Raw genomic sequence first — 6,365 nt, 5'->3', positions numbered from 1 at the left:
AGTTCAACTTGCCCAAGGGTTGCGGACTGAATAACCTACCTCCTGCAAAATAAAGATATCCACGTCCCGATTCCTGGAACTTGCAAATATGTCTCCTTACCTGGCAAAAGGGACTTTGCCAATGTGATTACATCAAGGGTCTTGAGACAGGGAGATGATTTTAGATCAGCCGAGTGGGTCAAATCTAATCCCAAGGAGTGGGGCAGGGGGACGGGAGTTAGATGTATTCCATGATGGGAGTGGCAATACAGGGCAGAGTGAGGCAGGACCATGATGTAAGCAGCCTCCAGGAGCTGGAAAAGGCAAAGGAAGTTCGCCCCGGGATCCTCCTGAAGGTGCTGACACCTTGATTTCAGCCCACTGATGCTGATTTTGGACTTCTGACCTCCAAGACCATAAGAAAAGTAATTTGTGTTCTTTAAGCCACTATGTTTCCGATGATCTGTTAGAAGAGCGGTAGGAAATGAATGCATCAAGTGACTCTCCCTAGGTCACACAATCTACTTTGAGTGGGCACGGAGGGAGCTTGAATTCTAACCAAGGCAGTTTGATTCCAGAATCTTCCCGTGTAACCACCATACATCGCTTCTTTCTGAATTTGTTACCTAATACTTAATTAATACGAATCACAATGTCTACCTCACAGAGCATTTGCGATCATTATTACAGGTCCAGAGACATGTTGCGGCCGATTGAAAATGTACGGTCACAGTGTTTTGCAGCTCCATTGATAAAGAAACGGCACCTCTTTCCTCAGTCCCGGAATCTGGGCTCCCCGTGACTTGTTTTGGTGAAAGTGATGTTATAGCTTCTGTGCTTACATCTTGGAACGTCCCTGCCATCATATAAACAAGCTCAGTCTGGTCTACTGGAGGAAGAGAAGCCAAATAAAGAGAACCAAGGAGCTCGGCGAACAGCCAGCACGAACTGCCAGACCTGTAAATGGGCCCATTTTGGGTAGTTTTGCCCCAGCTGAACCTCTGCCTCGTTGCAGACACACGATGAAGCCCGGGCGAGGACGAGAACTGTCCAACCAACCCACAGAATCATCAGAAATAATAAACTCATTATTGTTATTGCACTATGTTTTAGGGTGATTGGGTATAGAGCAATAGATAACTGATATACACGTAAAGTGCATGAAATAGAATTCATTTTCCCCCTTTAGAGGAAGAAAATGTTCAATTCCTGAAAAGCCAGTTTCCAAAACAGCAGCAAACATTGATCTGATGCTGGCTGAAATTAATTTCCTTTTTCAATTCCAGGTCCCGGAAATATATTAAGAAGACAAAGTTAATGTCTACAAGGGTGCTAGGGACCTTATGTATTTAATTTTCTCAGTAACCCAGTCACAATCCTGATTTTAAGATGAGGAAATTGAGGCCCGGAGAGACTGAGTCTCTTGTCTGAGGTCATGGAGCCAGAAAGAAGCAGAGAAGTATTTACAACCTAGATCTGCCTGGCACGAAAGTGCATTCTTTTTCCAAACTCAGCTGAAAGTGTTTTCAGCAGTCCCTATAGACATCATTTTGCTCTTGTAAATGTGTCCGACTAGTTTTCATCAGTGAGTGGAAAATAGCCAAGATATGATATTCTATGAAATCTCCCTTAACACTCAGAATCCGCTGGTAATGGTTGCCAGGCAAAATATCTTATGCCCAAATTGCCTGTCTTATAAGACATTAAAACAGTTTTAAAGAGTCTTCTCCTCTCAACATGCATTATATTGTTAGCTTTGCCCTTCTCTCTCTCTCTCTCTCTCTCTCTCCCTGTCCGTCTCTCTGAAATGCAATGTGAAAAACATCTATATCTTAACTAGAAAACTGACCCTGGAATTTACAACTGGAGACTCCAAAAAATTGGAGAAGGGAAGGTACAGTGGACACGGTCCATTATCATTGCAGAATGCATTTGGAAGCATGCGCGCACAGAACATGGGGAAGAAAAAGAAAAAACCTTCTGGCTGTTTTCTGTCATTTTCCTTGTCTTTCATTTTTGTCTTGTCACTATTTTCAATCAAAGGGAGTGTGTGAGAAGCACATTGGCCTGGGTTCAGGAAAGAATGGAAGTCTAGCTAAGAAATAAGAACATCGCTATTATAGCAAAAGCTACTTAGAATCCACTCAACATAATAAACTTACTCATTAATCATTTCATTAGGTAGAATACTCTTGAATAATGTTTACATATTTTTATCTTAGGAGAGTGCTGCATGTTAATCACAGGAAGAGTTTCAAAGGAAGTAAATAAGGGTAAAAGTTACCCATAGTTCCAACATTTAGAGCCGATTATCCTCAACGTGTTGGTATGTTTCTCTCTAGCTTTTAAAAGGATATTTTGCGTACCTTTTTTTTTTTACATTTGGGAGATAATTTGGCATCCTTTATATTTTTTATTATAACACAAGCTTGTATGTTTATTATAAGCTTTTTTGAGAGAGAGTGCGAGTGGGGGGAAAAGTGCAGAAGGGGAGAGAGAGAGAGAGAGAGAGAGAGAGAGAGAGAGAGAGAGAGATCTGAAGCAGGCTCCAACCTCAGTGCAGAGCCTGACACAGGGCTCAATCCCCTGACCCTGGGATCATGACCTGAGCCCAAATCAAGAGTCGGACACTCAACCGATTGAGCTACTCAGGGGCCCCCTTATAAATTTTCATAGAGATCGGTAGTTTTCAGCATGGGGTGCTACACTTCTTTGCCTGAGGATGTTAGAGTTGTGTGAGGATGCTCTTGGCTGTAGCACTGACTGAGGATACGTCCAGCATTTAGCACCAGAAGGCCGCAAATGCTAACCCTCTCGTAGTGCACAAGACAGTCTTGAAAAACTAAGACTTCGCACTGCAGTGCTCTCCATGTCTCCGTTGAGGGACATTAGCTATAAGCTATAATCACGGTCGCATAACTCATTCCTGGTTAGTGGGGATACAAAACGACACAGTCACTTTGGAAGACAGACTGTCATAGGCTTCCTAAAGCCAAACATGGTCCTACCATACGACAAAGCGATTGCACTCCCGGTACTTACCCGACTGATTTAAACATGTACATTGACACAAAAACCTGTGCGTGAAGATTTCTAGTAGCTTTGCCCACAATCATAAAAACTAGAAATGACCGACATGCCCTTCAATAGGAAAACAGGTAAGGAAGCAGTGGTTCATCCACACACAGAATACTATTTGGTTTTAAAAGGACTAAGCTAGCCAGTCACACAAAGCTATAAATGAGTCTTAAATGCATACTGGTAAGTAAAGAAACCAACCTGAAAAGGCTACACAGTGTCTAATTGCATTGATTTGACATTCTGGAAAAGGAGAGCTCCAGGGACAGCGAAGACCACTGGTTTCCAAGTTGGCAGGTGAAGCAGAGGAGAATTCCTCAGGGGGTGAAACTATTCTGCATGACGGGAAAATGGTACATGAAGGACACCATGCATTTGTCAAAACTATTGAAATTTACAGCACCCAGAGTCGACTTTCATGTAAACAAATTAAAAGAAAAATATTTATCAGAATGAGGCATCCAGGGATGGAATGTGAACTCTGATAAAGTAGCATGACTATATGACAAACGAATGAAGTCACTTTACTGAAGAGGGTGGAAGATGTGTGGGCCTGGCACTTTGAAGATAAGTGGTGTCTGTAAGGCTAAAAGTACAGGGGACTGTATCAAAGCAGTGTAGTCTGGCTGATAACACTGTTTCTCATGGGGTACAGATGAACAGTTCTGATGTCACTGTACGTATATGCTAGAATTGAATGAGGCTAGACCATCCTATGGCTTCAGAGATGGAGACAGAGGGGGAGAGGAAGGAGGGAAGGGGTGGGGAGGGGAAGGAGGCCAAGGAGGGAGAGGAGGAGGGGGAGGAGGAGAAGAAGAAGAAGAAGAAGAAGAAGAAGAAGAAGCAGAAGGAGGAGGAGGAGGAGGAGGAGGAGGAGGAGAGGAGAAGGGGGAGGAGGAGGAGGAGGAGGAGAGGAGAAGGGGGAGGAGGAGGAGGGGGATGGGGAGGAGGGGGATGGGGAGGAGGGGGATGGGGAGGGGGAGAGGGAGGCGGGGGGAGGAGGAGGAGGGGGAGAAAGAGGAAGAAGAAGGTCGAGGGTGCGTCAAAGGACACAAAACCCAACTGTGGGACTACCGATACCAAAGCTGGAACAATCTGAGGAACTAAAATACAGTGGTAGTATCTTATAAACCAAATAGTCTCTCCTTCCTGATTTTTAAATTAATTTTCTTTTAACTTATTACTTACATTTATCATTTATATTTTACTTAATATTTTTAAGTTCATCTATTTATTTTGAGAGAGAGAAAAAAAGTACGTGTGAGTGGGAGAAGGGCAAAGAGAGACGGGGGGGAGAGAGAGAATCCCAAGCAGGGTCCGTGCTCAACATGGAGCCCTACACAGGGCTCAATCTCATGAACCATGAGAAATCAAGAGTTGACACTTAACCAACTGAGCCACCCAGCACCCCTTTAATTATTATTTTTAATTTTAAAATTTATTTATTTCAGTATGCACTCATGGATGTATAGCCATACAAATACATGTGAATAGGCAACTGAATAAGTTAAAATCACGAAGGAGAGACAAATCCCCCATAGAGAGATATTCCAAATCATTTCTGTCCACACTCTTACCCTCGGGGAGGCGGAACGTAACTCCCTGCTCCTTCAGCATAAACTACACACAGTGGCTTCTTTTCAGAGTACAGAGCAGAAAACAAGGCAGATCATCTTCAAGTGGAAAAACCTAACCAACACTACCCCAACTGGATAATCAAGAGCACCATGGACAATGATGAGTCCCGTTGAGGGAAAGTGCCCTTGATTTGAAGTAACGAAAGTGCCTTGCTCTCCACGTCTCAAAGTCCAGTCTGATAATGAGAAAAAAAAATCAGATAAATCCCTACTGAAGGGTGTTTTACAAAACACCTGACTAGCACTCCTGAAAACTGTCAAGATTATCAAAAATAAGGAAAGTCTGAGAAACTGTCATAGCCAAGAGGAACCTGAGTACACATGACAAGTAAAGGCATGTAATGTGATATCTTGGATGGGATCTTAGGAAAGAAAAAAAAAAATAGGTAAAAACTGAGGACAACAGAATAAAGTTGGACTTAAGATTATAATAAATATCAATGCTTGCTTATAACTGCGACAAATGTACCATATGGATAGAAGGTGGTAACAACAGAGGGAACTGGGTGTGGTTAAATGGAAATTTTCTATACTGTCTTTATGATTTTTCTGTAATTCTAAAACTATTCTCAAAATTTAAAGAGTTTCCTCAAAAATTCAAGCTCAAGGAGGCAATATGACTATTGGCATGGTTTTTGATAGAGAGGAGGTATCCGTCCCAAGTGGCATTTTGTAAAGGTTGTAAATGCTTCTGTCGTCATAATAATTGAGGGGACGTGACTTGAATTTTGTGCACCAAACAGGATTGTCAGATGTCCCTCAGTGTGAAGGATGGTCCTGAACAATGACCGGACTTTGAATTCCTCTGGCTATTCACGGAGGCAAAAACAAACAAAAAAACTACTTATAGCTATCTGTGCATAAAACTCACCTTAATTTACATACGAATACAGAATCTGTTTTCATGATATTGATATGCAATATAGAATACATTTCTTGTATGTACTGAGAGGAGATTGTAAATTCTTTACTTTGGAAGTTTGCTAAGATCTGTTTACTATATTATAAAATCACGTAACCCCAAATCTCTGATAATGACGTTTTAATGTCTAATTACAAAACACGGAAGTGCATAGCTATCACACACGTCGTGATTGTACACACAAGTAACTAATACACTGTCTCTTAGGGAATTTGTTACTAAGTAATTACATCTTGAAACATCTATTATCTTATTGCAAGTTTCTTTCATGTCTCCATTCTGTTACATGGAAGAATGCTATCTGCTTTTTGAAAATTTGTGTGTAGGTAGGTTATGCAATTAACGAATTTATTTCCAGATGGTAGAGCAAGCATTCAACTATTCGTTACAAAACAGGGACATTCGGATCCGACAGGGTTGAGAACCACTCACATTATAAATAGACTTAGGATGGACTCTGTAACAGACCGTTAATTCTCTATCAAAAATTTGAGCTGCCTTTCTTTTTTTTTTTAATGTTTATTTATTTTTGCGAGAGAGAGCGTGTGAGCAGGGGAGGCAGGGAGAGAGGGGGACAGAGGATCTGAAGCAGGCTCCACGCTGACAGTAATGAGCCCGATGTGGGGCTCAGAGATCATGACCTGAGCCGATGTTGGATACTCAAATGAACTGAGCCACCCAGGCGTCCCTGAGCGACCTTTCTATAGCATACGGTTGTTTCTGGGAAGTTGACACCCAGCCTGGAGCTA

The sequence above is a fragment of the Panthera uncia genome (assembly GCF_023721935.1).
Source record: "Panthera uncia isolate 11264 chromosome A3 unlocalized genomic scaffold, Puncia_PCG_1.0 HiC_scaffold_12, whole genome shotgun sequence".
Lineage (NCBI taxonomy): Eukaryota > Metazoa > Chordata > Mammalia > Carnivora > Felidae > Panthera > Panthera uncia.
This window is presented reverse-complemented; position numbering follows the sequence as displayed.